At 43.1% G+C, this 19,429-nt stretch overlaps 2 protein-coding genes and 1 long non-coding RNA gene across 5 annotated transcripts in view; 1 reads left to right on the top strand and 2 right to left on the bottom strand.

Moving 5' to 3' along the window:
• The window catches only part of LOC144592936 (uncharacterized), a 45,695-nt gene extending 39,473 nt beyond the window's left edge, over positions 1–6,222 (top strand). Inside the window, exon 4 of the long non-coding RNA XR_013547192.1 lies at positions 5,842–6,222. This is a non-coding gene — a long non-coding RNA (uncharacterized LOC144592936). The remainder of the gene's footprint in view (positions 1–5,841) is intronic.
• LOC144592932 (band 4.1-like protein 3) overlaps positions 1–19,429 on the bottom strand; it is a 477,619-nt gene that overhangs the window by 445,856 nt on the left and 12,334 nt on the right. The gene's annotated exons all lie outside the window — the stretch shown is intronic.
• Positions 1–19,429, bottom strand: part of l3mbtl4 (L3MBTL histone methyl-lysine binding protein 4) — a 262,599-nt gene that overhangs the window by 25,516 nt on the left and 217,654 nt on the right. The gene's annotated exons all lie outside the window — the stretch shown is intronic.

The following is a 19,429-nucleotide window of genomic DNA, read 5'->3' on the forward strand; positions in this document are numbered from 1 at the left end:
TATGGTGAACAGGGAAATGGCGGAAGAGTTGAACAGGTACTTCGGATCCGTCTTCACTAAGGAAGACACAAACAATCTCCCAGATGTATTGGAGGACAGAGGATCTAGGGGGGTAGAGGAACTGAAAGAAATTTTCATTAGGCGAGAAATAGTATTGGGTAGACTAATGGGACTGAAGGATGATAAATCCCCTGGGCCTGGTGGTCTGCATCCCAGGGTCCTCAGGGAGGTGGCTCTAGAAATAGTGGACGCATTGGTGATCATTTTCCAATGTTCAATAGGTTCAGGATCAGTTCCTGTGGATTGGAGGTTATCCCACTTTTCAAGAAAGGAGCGAGAGAGAAAATGGGGAATTACAGACCAGTTAGCCTGACTTCAGTGGTGGGAAAGATGCTGGAGTCAATTATTAAAGAGGTAATAACGGTGCATTTGGATAGCAGTAAAAAGGATAAGTTCAAGTCAGCATAGATTTATGAAAAGGAAATCATGCTTGATTAATCTTCTGGAAATTTTTGAGGATGTGACAAGTAAAATGGATGAAGGGGAGCCAGTGGATGTAGTTTATCTAGACTTTCAGAAAGCCTTCGATAAGACCCCGCACGGGAGATTGGTGACTAAAATTAGAGCACATGATATTGGGGGTAGGGTGTTAACATGGATAAAAAATTGGTTGGCTGACAGGAAACAAAGAGTAGGAGTAAACGGGTCCTTTTCAGAATGGCAGGCAGTGGCGAGTGGAGTGCCGCAAGGCTCGGTGTTGGGGCCGCAACTGTTTACCATATATATTAATGATTTGGAAGAGGGAATTAGAAGCAACACTAGCAAGTTTGCGGATGACACAAAGCTGGGTGGCAGTGTAAATTGTGAAGAGAATGTTAGGAGGTTGCAGGGTGACCTGGACAGGTTGAGTGAGTGGGCAGATGCATGGCAGATGCAGTATAATATAGGTAAATGTGAGGTTATCCACTTTGGCGGCAAAAACAAGGAGGCAGATTATTATCTCAACGGAGTTAGGTTAGGTAAGGGGGAGGTGCAGCGAGACCTGGGTGTCCTTGTACACCAGTCACTGAAAGTTGGCGTGCAGGTACAGCAGGCATTGAAGAAAGCTAATGGTTGGCCTTCATAACAAGAGGATTTCAGTAGAGGAGTAAAGAGGTTCTTCTGCAGTTGTATAGGGCCCTGGTAAGACCACATCTGGAGTATCGTGTACAGTTTTGGTCTCCTAATTTGAGGAAGGACATCCTTGTAATTGAGGCAGCGCAGCGTAGGTTCATGAGATTGATCCCTGGGATGGCGGGACTGTCATATGAGGAAAGATTGAAAAGAGTAGGCTTGTATTCACTGGAGTTTAGACGGATGAGAGGGGATCTTATAGAAACATATAAAATTATAAAAGGACTGGACAAGTTAGATGCAGGAAAAATGTTCCCAATGTTGGGCAAGTCCAGAACCGGGGGACACAGTCTTAGAATAAAGGGGAGGCCATTTAAAACTGAGGTGAGAAAAAACTTTTTCACCCAGAGAGTTGCGAATTTGTGGAATTCTTTGCCACAGAGGGCAGTGGAAGCCAAATCTGGATGAATTTAAGAGAGAGTTAGATAGAGCTCTAGGGGCTAGTGGAATTGAGGGATATGGGGAGAAGGCAGGCACTGGTTATTGATTGGGGACGATCAGCCATGATCACAATGAATAGCGGTGCTGGCTCGAAGGGCCGAATGGCCTCCTCCTGCACCTATTTTCTATGTTTCTATGTAATTGTACAAGATTAGCGGAAACTCTGCACAATTTGCTAAATATCAATCATGTTGTACGCAAAAGCCAGCACAGTATAGGTGGTAAAGCAGGATAATGGTAGTAATTTTAAACTTTTTCCATAATTTTGTCCATGCTGACATTGCACTAAGATTATTAAGCAATGGAATAAGTTGTTTAAATTTATAGGTACTTCCTCCTCCCTGGATTGGGATAGATATTTACTTTGTGTGATATCGTGACAAGAGCCTGTTTTACATTTCACTAGATTTTCATTTCCCTGTAAGTCAATCACCCATTTCACAGAATTGTACACAGTCATTGTTTTGTCTGTTACTTTCCCAAATCATGTTTGTTTGCGGGATGTGGGATATTAAATCGATAAAAATCGTACTTTTTACGTAATCTATTAGAATTCATCTTTTTAAGGCTTTGATCAGGGCAAAAGACCAAATGGGTTGGTCATTGAAAACATATAAATACGCCTTCATTTTATCATTAAAATCTAACAGGACGTTTGAGGTAAGCACACTTTACTCCAATGCCTGCAGGTCAGAGATATTTCCTCTAGCCCCAGCAAAATACATTTAAACCTCTCATTCCTCTAACTACATAATTTCTCCCTGACCTCAATATCTTCCCTGGGTGATCTCCATTAATATCAAGTGTAAGAAAATAACTGCAGATGCTGATACAAATCGAAGGTATTTATTCACAAAATGCTGGAGTAACTCAGCAGGTCAGGCAGCATCTCAGGAGAGAAGGAATGGGTGATGTTTCGGGTCGAGACCCTTCTTCAGACTGATTATCATTATTATCAACATCTCCTCTCACTGGAGCCTGGTGTCTGTTGCGATCATTATTCATTCTTATCTATTCATCATTATCTATTCTTTCTGCCCACTATCACCCAGCCCTTCGACTCCATCTACCAACTCACCAATCTCCACCTCTGACAACCAGTTACTTTCCCGCTTTTGAGCTTTTTTGGTGGTCTTCCTGCCCCATAAGCAACTGTTTCCATCTATCAGGTTTATATCTTATGGGAAATTTGATTATAACCACAAATCTGAAACCCCATTCCATAAAGCGTTAACCCAGTAAAGAACTGGAGACACAAGGAACTGCAAATGTTGGAATCTTGAGTAAAACACAAAATGCTGGAGTAACAGCAGACCAGGCAGCATCAATGAAAGGAATGGATAGGTGGCGTTTCGGGTCGGGACTTCTCCAGGCCTTTTTCCAAGAGTGGCGCTAGCTGTTTCCCAGCAATCTGACACTGCACCACCTGCTGATGGAACGATTTTTTAGAAGTTCATCTTAAATCTAATCTATTTCTCTTAGTCTGAGGTAGATGGGTGGGTAGAGAGGGGGAGGATAGGATCCACTCTTCAATGCAAGATCTCAACAAGTTTACATCACCAGCTAAGAGCTCCATGGAAAGAAAATTCAACAATACAATATCACATTATAAGATACACCTGATGAGCCAAAACATTATGACCACCTGCCTAATATGCTGTTGGTCCTCCGCGTGCAGCCCCATACGCAGCAGGGTGCGATGCACTGTATATTGTGACACATTCCTTCCGTGACCAATTTTCCATAAAAATTTCTGTGACTTGTGCCACAGTAGACCTTCTGTCGGTTTGGACCAGATGGGATAGCCTTCGTTGCCCTCGCACATCGATGAGCCTTGGGCGCCCAACACCCTGTCGCCGGTTTGTCCCTTCTCGGACCACTGTCGGTAGGTACTCACCACTGCTGACCGGGAGCACCCCACAAGCCTTGCCGTTTCAGTGATGCTCTGACCCAGTCGTCTGGCCATAACAATTTGACTCTTGTCAAAATTGCTCAGGTCTTGACTCCTGCCCATTTCTCCTGCATCCAACACATCAACTTCAAGAACTGACTGTTCACTTGCTGCCTAATATATCCCACCCCTTAACAGGTGCTATTGTAACAAGATAATCAATGTTATTCACTTCACCTGTAAATGGTCATAATGTTTTGGCTGATCGGTGTATGTATGCATCAGGCGACACAGCAGCGTCTCTTTAGAAATGAGCCTAAAGACTCATTCGCTGAAGAGATTAGCCAAGTGCAAGGTCTTCAGTTACTAAAGCCTGAGGCTAAATTAGTTACTTCTTTTGATCTTTGACTACAAGACCAATATCGTTGATTTCGCAAAGACCCCAAAACAGCAGTAAATGGGAGAGAAACAAAAAATAAATCAGTTGTGCACATATGTTAACAGCACCTCATATTTCACTTGGGCAGCTTACAACCCAGGGTATGAATATTGATTTCTCTAACTTCAAGTAACCCTTGCTTTCCGTCTCTCTCTGTCCCTCCTCCACCCTAGTTCTCCGACTAGTTCCACTGTCCTTCTGATTAATTTTGCTGTTTGCATGCCTTGTTGTCACATTCCCTTCAATGAACCATTCTACATGTCCTTTAATCATCGTCTGCTTTGATCTGTTGTTTTCACACTTTACCTTCTCTTTGTACCCATCAATATCTCCAGTTTCCCTCTCCACTGACTGTCAGTCTGAAGAAGGGTCTTGACCCGAAACATCACCCATTCCTTCTCTCCAGAGATGCTGCCAGTCCCCGAGTTACTCTAGCATTTTGTATCTTTTACATGTGTTGGAGCAGAAAAAGAAAATGCAGCCATACCACCAAGGGCAAGATAGTGCTGTTGTGATAGATTTCAAGGCTCATATTTCCCAGGCCTTTTTAACCTTAATTCATCCCATTTTTGTTTTACAATTTACCAGTTTTCATAAAGTACATTTTGTGTAACCCACTTCACCCTGATGTCCTTGCTCTTTTTGGGCAAGCAAACATCTGTTGCTGTGACTCATGTCTTAATGTAGGAGCCATTTGTGTTTATTAGCTATTTTAGCATATTATATTATTTTGTATCCTGTTGTATTAATTTTGGACGCTTGGGGGTTGTCATGAGATGAGTACCAGGCTTACATTTATGGACATATATGTACTGGGAGGAGCCAGGGGAGGAGTCAGATTATGAGCATAATTTAGAATGCACTGACGTAATGCTTCAGATATGAGGAGTGACAGTGAGATATTAAGTTCTCTCCAGAAGTTATACAATGGGAGATATACTAATCTGTTTGTATAATTACTTCAATAAACGACTAACTACACTGAAATGTCGTGAAGATCTCTCTGTTGTTGGGAAGGACTAAAGTTGCCGCTATACTTAAGTTCCTCAATAAAGAATCCTGGTACATTTCTAATTCAGGTTTGATTCTATCCAGAGAAACTAACATTTTCACTTTGCTCCTCCTGCCAATATACATTTATTACAATAGACTGAATGGAGAAAATAAGCCTGTCAAGTTGTGGCATTAAAATAAATTGTTTGGGCTACCAGTTAATTTAATTACGTATTTAATGACCAAAGTGCATTGAAAACATTTTTGTTAATGGTACAGTATCACATTATAAGATCTAAACCTGAATAATTCAAATAATATGTATCATGCTCTTTTCATTTGAATGATTGATTGTAATCAAGGACTTCTCAAAAGGTTTGAGACGGAACAGCAGTCCCTGAGGACAAAGTTAATCATTTGCTTTGACTTTAATCAGGCCTTTCGATCATGTTCTCATGTTCAAGACTTACTGCAGAGATAAAAGCAGAATAAGCTCATGGCTCATAAATCTTTACCACGAGACTGTTGAGCTTAAAAACAATGTAAAATTGTACAGAAATCTTCACTCAGCTATTATATTTCATGGTGGAGACTAAATCCTCATTATTTTAAATGTTTCTATAACTATTTCATGTGCAAAATAATTAATGAAGTTATCGAGTCACATGCTGTGTTTCTGCTTAAAAGCTTTCATCATTACAAGGTTCTCACAATCATTAATCATCAACACTTAAACATTATAATAAACATTTTCAAAATGTCTTTTACAAAAAATCTCTGTTAAATCAAGTGATTTGTGTGATTAAATTCTGATAAAGGTCTCGTTTGAATCCAGAGTTCGGTTTGTGGCACTTTATATTTTATTTACGACTTACAAAAGTTGTGTTTTTTTTCCTCTCTACAGCTCTACTTAACCGAGTACTATGGTGGAATTTTCCACACATTTGGAATTCAAAGCATGAAAAATGAATAATATCTCGTTCACTTCTTCAGTTATCTCTAACCAACCAATAAATAATTATAAGAAAATAACTGCAGATGCTGGTACAAATCGAAGGTATTTATTCACAAAATGCTGGAGTAACTCAGCAGGTCAGGCAGCATCACAGCAGAGAAGGAATGGGTGACGTTTTGGGTCGAGACACTTCCTCAGACTGATGTCAGGGGGGCGGGACAAAGGAAGGATATAGGTGGAGACAGGAAGATAGAGGAAGATCTGGGATGGAGGAGGGGAAGAGAGGGACAGAGGAACTATCGAAAGTTTGAGAGCACCTCATATTTCGCCTGGGCAGCTTGCAGTCCAGTGGTATGAACATCGACTTCTCAAACTTCGCCCGCCCCCGGCCCTGGGGGTGTTTTAAGGGGGGTTGAGGGGGGATGGAATGGGTGAGGTGGGGGGGTGGATGAGAGGAACCGCGGGGCAGGAATGGCAATCAGGAGAGGTTTGGACCCAATGCACAGTTCCACCCGTACCGCCATGCTGCCCATCGGGAGGTGTAGTCCCCGCTCCCACCCGGCCCAAGCGCCCCAGACCATCACCAGACTTCAATCCCCAGCGGGCAGTGCGGCGCACATACACACTGCGGCCGCTCGTCTTCTTCTCCTCCTCCTCCCGCTCCGCCATCTTGTCCGCGCCTGCCAACACCGCGCTGCCCACCGGGAGGTGTAGTCCCTGCTCCCGCCTGGCCCCAGCGTCCCGGACCATCACCGGACTACAACTCCCAGCGGGCAACGCAGCACACACAAACACACTGCGGCCGCTCTCCTTCTTCGCCTCCTCCTCCTGCTCCGTCATTTTGTGTGCGCCTCCCGTCGCCGCGCTGCCCGCCGGGAGGCGTAGTCCCCACTCCCACCCGGCCCCAGCGGTTCCCGCCCAAGTGACAGGAGTGGCGGCCAATGAGAGAGGGGTGACGAGAGCTCTCCTGCTGCTGGCCACTGCGATTGTCGCCCGGGGCCTTGGTGAGTGACTGCCTCTCCCCTTTCCTCTCCCCCCTTGCCCGCCCCCAGCCCCGGGGGAGTTTTATGAGGTTGAGAGGGGATGGAGTCGGTGAGTGTCGCCCGTTCGGGGAGGGTTGCCGGGCCCGCAGGAGAGGTTTGGACGGAGGGTTGCCGGGCCCGCAGGAGAGATGTGGGCCCAGAGGGTCCACACCTGTCTAGTGTGACACTAAAATTCTAAACCTACCACTGGACCATTCCATCCAGGTTTCTCAGCAACACCAACTACAATTTCAAACGGTCTTTTAAAGAGCTGTCCCAAGTACAATGTGCTGTAAAATTAATTGAATTACCATTCTGTCCTGCCTCCCACTCAGATTTTACTAAATACTCCTGGACTCAATATTTAGGAAGGACAAGCAAGAAAGAAAAGTTGGTGGGTTGTGCTATTAATAAGGCCAATATCAATACAGTAGTCAAAAAGGATTTTAACTGCACAAAATAGTTTTGAATTAGAATCAGTTTGTGTGAAATACTGAGTCTGGAAGGCTACAACATGCTCAGACTGGTATGTGTTAACAGCCAGCTTTCTAAAAAAAGATGCTGGAATCTGGAGCCAAAAATACTATTGGAGGAATTCTGCAGATCAGACAGCATCTGTAAGGGGGAAGGGGGGGGGGGGGGGGGGGGGAGGGGGAGGGGGAGGGAACTGTTGACGTTTCGGGTTGACACCTTGCATCAGCATGATGTTTTTGGACTTTTCTGAATAACCTAAGCTTGCCTTTGGAGCTTCAGTTTGAATGTAATTGCACAAACAATGAGGAGTGCGGTGCTTTCAAAAACCATCAGATTTCAGGAACCGATACATCCATTGGTTTTCTTTTCCCTTTTTCAATTAATTATATACACACTAGCCATGGCAATCTGGCCAATCTTTCCTGTCCAGAGATATTCTATTACAGAGTGAGTCTTGCGAAAGGCCATAACCAATCCCACATTATTGGAATACATTGTCTATGATTGTTGTTCATGAATGAGTACCATAATATACAATGGCAATTAAATGCTGATGAATGGTGCTGAACAAAGTACCATTACATGTGCCAGGCACCCAAGGCAGAGAGAAGCCAAACTTGGTGATGAAAGATTACGAGAAAATGGATTGGCTAAGCTGATTTTAATTAGTACTTTGCAATTCAAAACTAATTTTATCTAATGAATTGCATTAACAAATATTGCTGAATGAAATTGTGTGAAATGTGAAATGGCTGTGGCATTATCGGTTCAAATCCACGTTAGCATGCTTGACATCTTCCTAGTGTTGGATGAACATCTACTAATGTCAACCACTGGGCAACAAACACTTCATCCTTGTGACATCCATTGTGGTCACTGGTCCAGAAAGCTACCATCATTGCAGTCACCTGGTGATGTAGAATTTAAAACATAGAACAGTACAGGTACAGGACCTTTAGTCCACAATGTCTGCACCGACCACAAGCCGTGCAGCAGAAGTATCCCGGCAAGCTATGGCCAGACCCACCAGCAGGCACAGCTCGTCCGCCGCAGGTTGGGAACTCACTCTACGCAGACAGAGGACCGAGGACCATGCCTGGAAGGCCCGGCTCACCTGCCGCAGACTGGGGACTCGCCCTCAGTGGATGGAGGAACTGCCCGGAAGGCCCAGCTCGCCTGCCGCAGACTGAAGTTATGCCACAGGCTGGGATCCCGCCCAAAAGGCCCGGCTCGCCCAGCCAGAGTGGAAGGAGTCAAACGGAGGGCCAATAAGCAGACCAGCGGTGGGAGGGAGTGCACTGCATCGACGGTGGAGTGGGGTACTGGAGGCCCTGCAAAGATCCTGGGGCTCCACTGGACTGGTGCCACTCCAAGAAGCCGAGCACTTGGACTGGACGCAGCCTGCAACAGTGGAGGACTGTATGGCTACGCTTAGCCAGGCCAGGCCGACCCTGCAACGCCGCTAGGTTAACGGGCCTTCATGCTCACGTCAGGAACTTGCAACAACTGAGATTTTAAAATAACGCCAAAACTGGCGACTCTGTGTACTGCCTCAGTGTATTACTGCTATACATGTGTACTGTATCTGAGACGCTTACCTAAGATGTATCTAGGTGCTTATGTATAGTGATACTTGTACTGAACGATGTACAAAATTGAATTTCACTGTATCTCGGTACATGACAAATAAAGTAGCATTGTGCCATTGTACCACAATGCTAATCTAAACTAATACCGTCTCTCTGCACATGGTCTATATCCACTCTTACAGTTTTCATTTGCAACTCATTACACACATTTGGCTAAACAGGTAATAGTACTTGAGCATTGCTGGCAGCTAATAACTAAATCAGGCAATATCTGGAGGTGAGATACATCCAATGAATTACAAATCATGACATATTAGTGGATAATTTACACCGCTGTACTATTAGTTCACTGGAAAATGCATCATAGCCTCAGAGCTACACAGCACAGAAATATGCTGACCAAGTGTGGAATTCTGGACCAGTCCTATTTTTCTGCATTGGGCCCATATCCCACTAAACTTTTCCTATCCATACGTTTTACAAATGTCTTTTGTATTCACTTCCATGACTTCCACTGGCAGCTCATTATAGATACAGACCACCCTTCTAAATGAAATAGTTGCTACTAAACCTCTCCCTATAACTCAAGTCCGCAAATCCAGGTTAACATCCTGGGAAATCTTTTCTGTACCCTTTTCAACTAATGACATCTTTCCTAGAGCTGAGCGATAAGAACTGCACACAGTAATTCAAGTGTGGTCTCACTAATGACTCGTACAGCTGCATCATGATGTCCAGCTTTAGTATGTAATACTCTTCCCAATGAAGGGAGGTGTGCCAAATGTCTTCTTCACAATGCTGTCCACATGATTTGCCACTTTCAGGGAACCATGCACCTGTTCCCAGGCTCTCCGAACAACAACACTCTCCAAGGCACTACCATTTACTATGCAAGTCCTGCCCTGGTTTGACATACCAAAGAATTATCATTAACATCTATTTCTTTTGTACCCTCTTCAGCACCATCATATAACTTTCTAGCATGTAATTAATAGATGTTTACACAGCACTCCTTTTATGGTTGAATGCAAGTTTTGTATATATTGAAACATTATCACCCTCCTTTTATATTCTATGGTATGGCCAATAATCCAGGAAGAAACTTCCGTAGAGTACTGATTGGGTTCTGGATCATTGGAAGTGCCTCCCTTTGACTGCAAAGTTAAACTAACCAGTTATCTGGGCTTTCAGGTAGATATTATCAATGCCTTGTGTGCATTGGTGAAAACTCCAGGTTCGACAGTGAACAAACCCAACACACACATGGGTGGGTGAACTCGCATAAATATCCTATTTACAGTGACATGAAAGTCGAGGACTGCGTGGGGGCACTGTCCCTCGTCATCAGGGTGCATGTGCCGCGGCACAGGCGATCTCAGGCTTGTCCCGGCAGCTCAGTCCTGGTCTCAAAGGAGGAGGTGTGGCGATCTCAGGCTACTCCCTGCAGTTCACCCTTGCCTCGAGAGGAAGAGGTGGTGGACCTGGCGGCTCAGCTTTGGGGGAGGGGAGGGGAGGGGAGGGGAGGAGGGAGGGAGGGAGGGGAGGGGAGGAGGGAGGGAGGGAAGGAGGGAGGGAGGGAGGGAGGGAGCGAGGGAGGGAGCGAGGGAGGGAGGGAGGGAGGGAGGGAGGGAGGGAGGGAGGGAGCCAGCCAGCCAGCCCATTAGCTCTGTCACACTTGCTTTTCTGTAGACACGTTTTTTTACTTGTGATTTCCTGAAGATCAGTTTCCCTTTTTAATAATTTTATGAAAGATTATCAAAATCATACAAAATATCATGGCTTAGAAATCCATTTTTTTAAAATTAATAGCAGTTATCTTCAAATATCCACTTACTTAACCCTCACCTTTTTCTTTCACTATTTGTTTTGCTGATTTTTCAATATGAATTTGTTTTGTTTGTTTCACAGATCTATACTGTCATATATTTCTGCTGTTATAACAATAAGCTACTAAAATGTGAGAGAAAACAACTCTTTAATGTAATGTACCAAAATATTACAATATCTCTGCAATTTAAAAAGAATGTTGGCATTAACCTGCTGGATCGTTCTGGGCAAATATTTAAGCTGCACATTCTTTAGTGAGATATGCTTGATTTCCTCCTTTATGCATAATGGAAGAAACAATTCTTTGTATTTCTTCACTTCTGTAGTGAACAATAATTAGTTCCTCTGCCAGACCAATAGATAGTCAACAACTATTTCTCATTATTCCTTTTTATCATTCTGAATCCTAGGCCAACATCACGGTTTTCTGTAGAAAATGTGGCATGAACCAACAACCCAACCAAGAACTTTCATCCTGATTCATGTAATATGAATGTACTCCCAAAGCCTTGAAGCATCAACTTTGTAAACCCACTCTACCAACATCAATGTGTTCTCAAAAGTTATTTTTTCGCTCATAATTTAAATGAATATTTTCTATCATAAATATCCAATGTTATATCACACTTACAAAAAGAAATTATGCACAGCACTGAATGTACCCCAGTCTTGACATCCTTATTCAAATTATGGTCATTTTGGAAGCTGCTCATCTGTATGAATATAGTAAAATTGGAAAAAATCAAAAACTAAATTACCAAGAAAACATTTGCCGACTGATCATTAAATCAGTTGGAATGCAATATAGTGACAACATGCCATTTAGTGAACCAAACAGAGCCTGACAATAAACCCTTGAGGAGAAGAATATGTCAGTACTAATATTGTACAGCTCTCAGGCGCAAGATTTGCTCGGAGGTTTCTCTACTCTATGTCAGAGATAGACTGATGTGAGGAGCTGTCAACTTGATCTATATCAACTAAAACATTGCAATAACAGCAAGAGAATGTAATAATTCCAACAGTCAAATTTTGCAACATGCAAACCCGTGGGAAGAATACCAAACAATTTGTGCTTCAGAATTTATGATGTTCTTTCTTATTTACACTTGGATCTTCGGAGGCACGAGTTGTACTCTTTTGGTTGCCTTGAATATCTAAAGAACTAATTTGTGATTGTATAAGGTGTGAAATATTGGTTTACACAAGTTCCCAACCAACTGCCAAAGATGATCAGAACTACCACCGGGTGGCGCCGTACAATGACAGCCAGGCCAACGTCCTTTTCTTTCCTTGTTGTTTTTAGTATGTTGTTAAATGTATGTTTTAGTGCATCTTTAGCTTTGTATTATGTGGGGGGTGGTTGGGGGAAACTTTTTAAAATCTCTTTCCTCGACGGAGATGCGATTCTTTTCCGCATCATATCTCCGTCCGCGCTGTGGCCTAACATCGAGGAGCTGGCAGGCCTCTTGCTGGGGATCGACTTTGAGAGCTCCAACTGCAGGAGTCTGCAGACTTAACATTGTGGCGCTCGTGGTCCTTGGTTAGGGATCGACTTCGGGAGCTCCTACCGCAGGAGCTTTGACTGCCCCAATCGCGGGAGAATAAGGAGAAAAGAAGATAAGACTTTATTGCCTTCCTTCACAGTGGAATGTGGGGGAGGAGTGTGGGGGAGTCACTGTGGTGGATGTTTATGTTAACTTTTATGTAGTTGTGTATCTTGTTGCTTGTTTCTGGTATCACTGTATGGTAGATCAAATTTCATACACTGAGTCATAGTTCTCATAGTAGATGATATACTATTCCCTGTGCTGCTTTATAACACTCCGACGTAAGCTTAATTTATTTGCTGGGTGACCCAAGAATTGGAAACTTCAAAATTGACTAGAATAAGCCTGTATATAGAATAAATTGTAGTCTGACTGCAAATTAATCTGATTGACAGATTCTTGATTAGTAAGCGTGTCAGGGGTTATGAGGAGAAGGCAGGAGAATGGGGTTGAGAGGGAAAGATAGATCAGCCATGATTGAATGGCGGAGTGGACCTGATGGGCCGAAGGGCCTAATTCTGCTCCCAGAACGTGTGTATTTTTAGAAATCACTTTGATAGAATTATTGACAAATAATAGAATATGCAATCGATCCTGCTCAAGTGCAAATGTGTGAACTTAATAGTTTCCTTTAACAAAATGGTGTATAAATATTTCTGATTGTCTTAATATTAAATTATATTGACAAAATAGATTAACCTCTCAAAAACAATGGACTCTGCTTAACATCGTCTGGTCAAGAATGTTGTTGCTTTAGAACTACCACGAAATCTTTCTTACTAAAATGTTAAAATGTGAGTGGAAGGAACAACGATATTAGAGTTGCTCAACAAATGAGGCCAAATAGGTGCATTCAAGAGAGAGCTAGATAGAGCTCTTAAGGATAGCGGAGTCAGGGGGTACGGGGAGAAGGCAGGAACGGGGTACTGATTGAGAATGATCAGCCATGATCACATTGAATGGCGGCGCTGGCAAGAAGGGCCGAATGGCCTCCTCCTGCACCTATTGTCTATTGTCTAAATGGATTGAAGCTAGGTTCAACTCTGTGATGGGGTATATTTAAAGCCTCTGAGTGCTCAGGAGGGAAAGGTAGTGCAGATTTGTAAACTAATCACATAGAGAAGAAAGAATAAAATGGTGGTGGTATGGGAGAGGAGTGTTCAACTTGCCCCAATGTTAAAAAGGATCATAGAATTTTCCAAGTGTGCATAGGAGAGGCTTTTGAGACAGTGTATAGATAGTCCTATGAAAGAAGAGCCAGAACTGGACCAAATCTTAAGGAAAGTAACCGTTGTTGAAATGCTAGTGAGGGAGCATTTCAGAGACAGTGATCATAACTCTGTAGGGTACGAGATAATTATGGAAAGGAATAAAGTTAGTTCAGTTATTAAGGTACATAAATGGGAGAAGGCTGATTTCATTATCTTAAGGCAGGACCTGGCAAAAGCCAACTGAGAGCAGCTCTTCTAGGTGAACTACATCCAACAAGGCAGAGTCATTCAAAAGTTAAATGATGAGAATTCAGGGCCAATATATTCCCACAAGAATGAAATGTAAGGGTGGCAATTCAGGGGAATCCTTGTTATCAAGCCACATTGAGAGTTGGTTTAAACTAAAGGAAGCATAAGGCAGAAGACAACTGAAAACACAGGTGAATAGATAAGTGGAGAAAATTAGAACAAAGAGAGGTCACAAAATATCACTAGCAAACAAGATTAAGATAACTCCTAAAGCATTTTGTATGCATAGCCAGAAAAAGAGAATAACCAGAGAAAGAATAGTGCTCTATTTTGTGGAGATTATGTATCTGGGGCAACTGGTTCAGAAAAGTTAATGTGGGAAGCAGCTGCTACACAATGAGCTAAATAAATTGTTGAAAAATGGCCCATGATTTTGATGTGGACCTTCTGAAATGCATGTGCTTGCCTACCACTGACAGCCTCAACCTCTTAACGGGAAAGTGCAGCATCTCAGCACCACTCACTGGCTTCGGGACGGAAGGAGTTCCTTCTGTCCAGAATTCCACAAAGTTCAAAATGACATAAATATTTTTTGTGTGACTAATTTATTCATTGAAACTTGCTTTTATCTAAGGGGGGGGGGGGGGGGGGGGGGGGGCTGCAGTGGCACTTTTGTAGACACAAAATGCTGGAGTAACTCAGCAGGCCAGGCAGCAACTCTGGAGAGAAGCAATGGGGAATGTTTAGTGTCAAGACCCTTCTTCAGCCTGAAGTTCCTACTTCAGTTCCTTCCTACACATAGCATTTTGGCAGCTAGTTAGAGCTGGTGAGGGGGTGTTGGGAGGGAATGCTGGGGAGGGAAAGGGGAGAGGGAGGGGGAGGGGTCATTGTCATAACCAGCAGTTCGACCGCTGGCTGTGATTACTGCCTCTCACACCTAAATGGTTCTGCCTTTAAGATCACCTGCTATCTCCTCCAATAAAAGTCAGCAATCTTTCAGCGGTTGAGCTGGAGCCATAAGTAGTATTCCATAGAAACAAAACAGCACGCAAAGGTATCTTAAAAATAGATACTAACCGATTGCACAAAGGATGCTGTGTATGGTTTGATGGACAAATTTGTTTAAATATTTATATTTTTGCTGGGTTTCACTTTTTACTCACTGAAAATGGTAAATAGACAATGTGTTGGTGAGAAACAAAGTCGTTAAAATATTTGTGAGTGGGGAATTGTTCTATTTACTGATATTGACAAGAACTGAGTTGCTATAGCCCATGAAATGGCCGTCTAGATTCACAGTTTCTTCCTGCTGCTTTACAGCTACAGTATTTGCTCTGCTTATGACAGCAAGAGCTAAGCGCTCATGAGGCTGAAGCTGTGCAACATCACAGTCGACTATCTTGAAAATCTTGGTATCCCCTCTTCCATTATAGATGAGGCTTTCACTAGGGCCTCTTCTATATCCCGCATCTCCGCTCTTGCTCCCCCTCCCCCCCATTCGTAACAAGGACAGAATCCACCTCGTTCTCACCTTCCACCCCATCAGCCAGCGTATCCAACAAATCATCCTCCAACATTTCCGTCACCTCCAACGGGACCCCACTACTGGCCACATCTTCCCATCCCCTCCCCTTGCTGCGTTCCGCAGAGACCGTTCCCTCTATAACTCCATGGTCCACTCGTCCCTTCCTACTCAAACCACACCATCCCCGGGCACTTTCCCCTGCAACTGCTGGAGATGCAACACCTGTCCCTTTACCTCTCCCCTCAACTCCATCCAAGGACCCAAACAGTCTTTCCAGATGACTCAGAGGTTCACCTGCACCTCCTCCAACCTCATCTATTGTATCCTCTGCTCTAGATGTCAACTTCTTTACATCGGCGAAACCAAATGCAGGCTCGGCGATCGTTTCACTCAACACCTTCGCTCAGTCTGCCTCAACCAACCTGATCTCCCCGTGGCTGAGCATTTCAACTCCTCCTCCCACTCCCAGTCTGACCTTTCTGTCATGGGCTTCCTCCAGTGCCATAGTGAGGCCCACCAGAAATTGGACGAACAGCACCTCATATTTCGCTTGGGCAGCTTGCAGCCCAGCGGTATGAACATTGACTTCTCCAACTTTAGGTAGTTCCTCTGTCCCTTTCTTCCCCTCCCTCTTCCCAGTTCTCCCTCTACCTTCCTGTCTCCACTTATATCCTTCCTTTGTCCCGCCCCCCTGACATCAGTCTGAAGAAGGGTCTCGACCCGAAACGTCACCCATTCCTTCTCTCCTGAGATGCTGCCTGACCTGCTGAGTTACTCCAGCATTTTGTGATACCTTCGATTTGTACCAGCATCCGCAGTTATTTTCCTACACTACCTCGAAAATCTTGACAACTATTCTGCTAAGTGCTGCAGGTGTCTTCCAGAGTGGGCCAGGCAGCAGAAAGTATGACAATGATGTGTTGTAGTACATTGTGAAATTGCATGGCATTTCTGATATGCACATTGTACATGTAGTTTGGATTGTCCAGTGGAGTCATGAATGTAATCAGCTGATAGACCTTGTTTTCTGATAGCTACTCCTTGAAATTTTCAGGTAGCTCAAATGCAGATGCCGTAACATTTTGTTGCAAAATAATGGCATTACAACCTCTTGTAGATTATGGAGCCACCTTTGCACTTCAACAATTTCAGCAACTTAAGAAGACAATGCAAACAGACACATTCCAATACAAGATGATTTCTGAGTGGGATCATATTGGCTGGAGAATTCTTGTAACCTCTCAATAAACAATGGCCTTGGAGGAAGCTACACCTATTGAACTAATGGGCAAAGGCAGCAAATGAATCATCACTGCACCTTTGTGTGCCTGCACACAAGATTTCTTGCCTTTGCAAATTAATCATTCTTGATAGATTTGGCCACAAAATATGCTTCTTGACACAGTCAGAAAAGCCACAGCTATAATAACACAATAAAACAAATATGATTATTCCATACATGAAAGGATACCAAAAGAAACAAGTCACCTAGACCTAGTAATATCCGATGCAAAGTGTAAACTGAAAGTGTGTCTAATCTGCTGCTTGGAAGTACCATCGTTAATATTTTCTGATGGTTGCATTGACAAATTCCCATTCTTGGATCATATAATTGAATGCCCCAAAACCATTAAAATAATTAATTATTGTGTTGGTTCTGCAGCAAGATTTATTATTAAGTAATGACGGTCTTTGCACCCAACAAATCAATCTATGTCTGTCCATTAAAGTAACCGTAGTACTGCAAAGGGATTTGAAATTGCATTGGAAATATTACAACTTTCTAAGTTGAGTAGAATCATGTAATTCATAATTCATGTAAAATTGGCCAAACTGGTGCAAAAGATCATGGAAATTCACAAGAGACACAAGAGACTGCAGATGCTGGAATGTTGAGCAAAAAACAAAGTGCTGGGGGAACTTGGTGGGTTAGGCAGCGTTTCTGGATGGAAATGGATGTCCCCTTTTGGGTTGAGACCTTTTTTTATATTGATGTAGACGGAAGAACACGAGTAAAGAGAGTTGAAGTGAAGGGGTGTGGCAAAAGCTGGCAAAAGCGATGACAGGTAAATACTGGTGAAGTGGAGCGATTGGCAGATGGGTAGAGATAGTAACAAAAGCTAGAGGTGAAATGGAGATAAAAGGGTGCCAGAAAAGGAAGAGGAGGAGTGAAATGTAAAACTAGAGGGAGGGATACTAGGTGGAAAGGGACAAAAAGGAGAAAAAAAGGAAGGAATGAAAGGAAAATTGAGACAGAATGGAGAGTGAAGATGAGCAGAAGGAGGAGGGGAAAGGAACAAGGTGACGGTAGTGGGTGAGAGCTGAGTGCACAAGAGGGGGGGGGTCAAAACAGAAAGGATGAGGAGCATCAGAAGTATTTACCTGAAAGGTGGGAATTCAATGTTCATGCCATTGGGTTGGAGGCTACCCAAGGAATACCCAAGCAGTTCTCTTAGTCTCCATGTGGCAGTAGAGGAGGCAAAGGACAGAAAGGTCAATACGGGAATGAGAAGGCGAGTTAAGAAAAGCTGGTAACTGGCAGCTCCACCGGGTTTGGCGGACGGCGTGCAAGTGTTCGGACAGTTACCTTGTCTATGCTTACTCTCGCCGATGTAGAGGAGACAACGTCAGGAGCATGGAGTGCAACAGACAAGGTTAGAAGAAATTCAAGTCAACCTCTGCCTCGCCTGGGAGGGCCGCTGGGGTCCTTGAGTGGAGATGAGAGAGGAGTTGTTGTGACGGGTGTTGCATCTCTTGAAGTTTCTGGGGAAAGTGCCTGAGGAGGCAGAGGGTTGGGTGGGGAAGAATGAGCAAACCAAGAAGCGGCAGAGACAGGTCTCTACAAAAGGTGGAAATGGGTGGAGATGGGATGATATGACTGGTGTTGAGATTATGTTGAAGATGGCAGAAATATTGGAGAATGATGCGTTGGATAAGGAGGCTGGAATTTCAAACATGTTACTTCCAGCACAGACTTTGACATTGGTTGAGAAAAAACCCCACCCTTTGCCAGCTCAATCACAAACCTGGTCACACACTCTGATCAAATAAATGAGAATAGCGGGTTTCTGCCAATTATAAACATTTGTGATCCTTCAGATTAAGTTTCTTTATGGTACAAAGGCAGAAGGGGGCATATTTTAAAAGGTTTTAAATGTAAAATATTTAATTTACTAAAAAAATAGTAAGGGCAAAGTAATGCTTAATTTGGTGATAAACTCAATTTCAACTGTATTAATAAAAGATTACCACTCTTAGATATATGAATAACTCTTCTTCATGCATGAGGAATTTTTAAAAATCTATAAAAATGCAGTTGGTTTTCTACTAATGAGATGCAGCAGAAATCTGATTCATCACTTGAGAAATCAGTCCAATTTCCAGAGCAGTTTGAGCTAAGAATGTCAATGATGCTCAAAGTGAATACTCAAATATATTCTCTCTATGTCTACAGTACCCGTAATCCTTTCAAAAACATGGTCGAAGTGTTGGCAATGAACATATGGGCGAAATTACCAATGTTTTATTTTTCCTCATGGAAACAATATAATCACTGATTGCACCTAAATGAGAGCCGCTCAATATTCAAGAGAATACTTTTCTCACTCAGGAAAATGATACAAAACCATACAGTATGAAAGAAAATTAGAGAAAAACGTTTGTTATTTTTACAGGAGAGACTGATGCAGCATTGATGGCCTGTGGCAAAGCTCATTTATGCCCTGGTTCTGATTTCTGTAAAGTTCCACTCCATCAGTATGCATCTGGTGAGGGCAAACTCATGAATTCCAAATATTTTGTGATAGGATCGGCCTAAAATAGGTCGAGAACATCAAGATTGGTTTCTGCTACTGAATCTAATCTGACCTTTTGGGGCAGACAAAATGGCTATAATTAATTCAGTCAATTGTATGGGGGCACAATACAAGCTCTGGCTGCAACCTTGCATTTCATACATATTGCATTTCTCGCTGTGGCAGAGTTATTTCTGGAGGAATGGAAACACTGAAAATGTTGGCACAGGTCTAAATTAAATATTACAGCATTTACAGGCCAAGATGTCCATGAAAAATGAAAAATGGTAATCATT

The sequence above is a fragment of the Rhinoraja longicauda genome, chromosome 4 (assembly GCF_053455715.1).
Source record: "Rhinoraja longicauda isolate Sanriku21f chromosome 4, sRhiLon1.1, whole genome shotgun sequence".
Taxonomy (NCBI): domain Eukaryota; kingdom Metazoa; phylum Chordata; class Chondrichthyes; order Rajiformes; family Arhynchobatidae; genus Rhinoraja; species Rhinoraja longicauda.